This window comes from Morone saxatilis, unplaced genomic scaffold, assembly GCF_004916995.1.
Source record: "Morone saxatilis isolate NCDOM2014 unplaced genomic scaffold, NCSU_SB_2.0 Contig17, whole genome shotgun sequence".
NCBI classification, from domain to species: Eukaryota; Metazoa; Chordata; class Actinopteri; family Moronidae; genus Morone; species Morone saxatilis.
The window spans coordinates 20,430,880-20,435,264 of NW_023339729.1; positions in this window are offsets into that span (position 1 = coordinate 20,430,880).

Genomic DNA, 4,385 nt, shown 5'->3' on the forward strand with positions numbered 1-4,385 from the left:
CAGACATACATACCAGGCAAGGCAGCTCTCAACCAGACTGCTGCTTACTCTTTCACATATTGGGAGGAAAATCGATCTGGATTCTTTGATAGCGAATCAAATGTGGCCCCAGCACTGAAAAAATTAAACACACACACACACACACACAACACAAAGCAAAAAAAAGAGGCCCTCAGCAGCACAATGAAAAAAATCGAAGGTCTTTTTATATAATAAAATATGTGAAGCAACAGTTTACCTTTTAAAGCCACAGGACCAGGCCACATGTGCCCACCTATGCTGCCATGCTTCCATACATTGAACAGCGTATGCAGACGACACTGTGGGAGCTTTCTACAAAACGAAAAGGGCAGCGCTGTTTCCTTTTTGTTATAATTACGCCCTCTGTTTTATTTTTCTCTTTCCCCTGAACATTTCCCCCCCTTTCACAGATACTGATGAAAATTTAATGAGTCCAGGGACTGTTCGGAGCTCCGCTGGGGACCCGAGAGTAGAATATTTTAACTGTACATTTACGCCAAAGTGTCTGCCTTCAAAGACGCGACTGCTTCGAATTAGACGAACTGTGAGCCATTAAATTGAACGCGCTGCACACCGTACAACCCTTTATTTATTCATCTTTGGCTCTTTTGCAACCGCCAAAACATTGTGCAACACCCGTCACTGTGGCTGCTTTGGATGTTAAGCGGCAATGCCATTTGATATTGTCGCCAATCAGTTGTTGTTTATGCAATATGTAATCAGCCAATCAATAGGTCATTAGTTTGTTAAGTGTTTTCCAGAAACTAATTTATGAGCAGCATTGGATGGCTAGGAGATTATTTGGTGGGTATTTTTTGATCCCAGGATTGGCAGCAAAGGGAGGGAAAGTCACACTGTTATTCTGCCAATGAAATAGCTCCATCTCTCCATCTCTCTCTCTCCCTCTCTCTAATATGCGCGCACACGGGCAGCCACGACACCACACGCTCATAAACAAGACAAGTTGATCCCAGGGGTAGGCATTACTTTTGTTTCCAATACAGTATCTTCAATTTTACAAACCGAAAAAACATTTTAAAATGCTTAGTTTTTTTATTTTTATTATTCTTTATTTTTTGCTTGAGTTACTGACTGTGTAGTTCCTCCACATGGGTTTAACGCAGGGTAAATCAACACCCCCCAAAGTTTTGAGCCTGAACTGGAAAATAAAAGTTTTGATTCCGTTGCTGATTTTGGATGTGACACATTTTACGTTATATGAAGTATTAAAAAAACAAATATGCTGAATTACCAGGGCGATTTGAGAGTACAGGATATAAAGGTTTTACTTATTTTAAGTTTAAGCTAGAAGAAAACAATAGTTTTTAGGGAAAAGCCTGCGCGGTTCTAACTCTGAAATTATAGATGTAAACCTAGTACTCGTCCAGACATGCATAGACAAAGAATTCGTCCCTTATTAAAGATGTATGAGATCGATGTATTCAAACGTTGCTTTTCATTTGATTTGGCAATTAACATTCGCATATTTTATATATTCTTTTCAATGTTTTCCAGCATGTTATTTTCATGGGAGCTTTGCGTCAAATCAGACTTTCAGATACCGATTTAATTATGATTTACAGAAATATAAGAAATTATCATTAGCAAATCCAGAAAAAAATGGAATTTGCTTAAAACATAAATTTAAAAAAAAAATCCTTCATTTAATTCCATTGAAACGTTCACCAGCCTTCCATGACTAAGAATAGCTCAGGGGCGTGATTAGGAGGGTGGGTGCTGAGAGGCCACAGTCCACCCTGACATGTGGGCTGCCACCAAAATAATGATTTGGATGCATAACCAAGTTTCTACCTTTTTCCCCATAGCTTTTTTCCATTTTCATACATTTTTTATTAATGGACCATAAAGTTTTGTTAATTTCTATAAGAGCCAGCATAATAATTCTTTAAAAAAAGATTGTTCCTGATTGTCCAGTTGATTGCCATTTTGTTCCATTTGTGAATAGTATTTTTCCACATGAATCTAGATGAATATTCAAGTGCTTTTGCTTGAGGAGGGAATATTGTCTACACTGCAGGCTAGACTTTGCAAACAGCATCTCCAGCATGCCAGCATGTTTTAGAATTTGTCAAGGACAGATTATGTGGTTCAGTAAATTTAGCAATTTGGACACAGTGGGGTTTATCAATTAAAGATAAAAGTAAATAATTTAACATTAAAATCCAGTCTAGGAAGAATCCAGTTATTCGTGCTGGGGGGACTCATTCTGTTGTGAATTAAGGTTTATCTTTAATGAAGATTATTTCTGTACATTGTGAAAAAAAAACTGACCTCTCTGTCCACAAGCCAGTTATTATTAACCTTTTGCAATACTTGTTTTTACAGCTAGGGGGAGTGTGTAGGGAACACCCAGTTTTAAAAATCATTGCGACTATGGTGTTCATGTTAGGCAAGAGGGAAGAATGCTCTTCAATATTAAAAAATGATCTGCCTGAGAAAATAAAGAATTAAGTCAGATGACATCTGCAAAACTTAACAGATGAAAGAACAAGAAGTTCGGCTAGTTCATAAAAGCGACCCCAACATACTTTGTCATAATTGGTTTTTCAATCTTTTCTTAAACTTTTGCTCTTCTGCGGTTCATTGTAATGCTTGAAAGGGGGGGGCGGTAAAACCATTTTAAATCCAGTATCCTTGGCAGTTGAATTTATTTCAGAAGGGTAAGACGATCAACTTTAGCAATGAATTGACACAGTGAGAACCAACCATGCTCACTTCAAAATAAAATAAAATAATGTACGTCCCATGTCCCGTTTTACACCATAAAACACTTTTATTCATTTACAACAGTAGATGCAACTTCTTGGGCTTATTAATCAGTTGTATTGATAATACATAATAATAAAGTTTTCAACTGGAATGTAAGACTAAAAAGGCTTTCTAATCATCTTATTAGATCTGATCAGAATAATACGTCATGTTTACAACTACCAAACAAACTGTGCCCACCAGTAGTTGTTGCTCACCAACATTGCTGTCGTACATACTCTGATCAGATATTGTAACGCGTCCACCCTGTGCTACTGATACCAGCATCTATCTCGCTCCTTGGCTCTATGCGAGCCTGAACGCCACCGTAGGCGAGGAACTTGGCTAATCCCTTGGGTAACGTGGAATCATGTCTATTTAGGCACAGAAGGGGGGGATATAAGGACAGTAGGATGACACCTATTGTATATATATATCTATATTAAGGAGCCTCTGTGGAGTTCATATGGGATCTTGTCATTCACAATTGCTAGAAGAAATTACCTACAAATACACACAACCATATCTGTAATGAAGTTGGATAGCCTGGTTGAATACACTAAATTTCACCAAAATCCTCATGGCTTCTGTATGTTCCGGTCCTCTCCCCTAGCCTATTATTTCAAACCACCAAGCTCAATTTGTGTGCTATATCACCTGCGATGTTGCTACAGCTACATAACTGTGAGATCTCGAAAACAGAGATGATATACAGCGGTATCATTTGGTTTTCCACACATTATAACACCTTGCACTCGAGTACATTAAAAAAGAAGAAACAGGATTAACCACAAAAGAGTCGCGCAAACAAATAGCAGCCAATGCGCCTTGCCAACTGGGGTGTATTGGATTGAGATACCCTCTAAATGAGATCGCTTGTCCTCTTGTATCTCTATGCTCACCCTATATTGCGAGTTAATGCCAGTCCATCCTGTCTACAACCCATATAGAGTCTGCAAACTATTTGGAACATGCAGTGTGTACAGAGAGGGTGGATTCCCACAACATGTAAGTCCCCTAAGAAAAGACTTTCTTCAGCTGAGTAAGCTCTCACCTCCCACGTCTCTGTGAATGACCCAGAGGTTAAATAACGGCGTGAGCGCAGGACCTTTTGACAAGTGTAAGGATATGAGCCGAGTCGGCTTCATCTTCCATAAATGTGCTCTTCTTGGATGCTTGTCATATTAAGCCTTGTACTCCATGCATGCCTTTATATTTGACTGCTTGTTTTGCTATCTCATTTTTGTTGCATAATCTTCTAATCCAACATCACGTGTGGTTGGTAGATACTCTTTAGGTTCCACAGCCTAATTAGGTTTTAGGTGCACATTGAGGAAGTTCCCTTCATGTCGTAAGTATGTAGAATTCTGGTAGGCTACAAACAGACCCATATCAGCGCAGAATACTCACTTTATATATGTTTTACAAACCCATTTGAGATCATCCAAATTGCGAAACTGGAAAAAGATCAAATATGCACGTCCATATATGTCTACATACACTAATTTGTCGGTCTTCACATCCCTCCGTCATCTACCCTTAGTGATCCTCCACACGTATTAGATCTCTTTCATCTCTCTCTCTCTATACCCTGT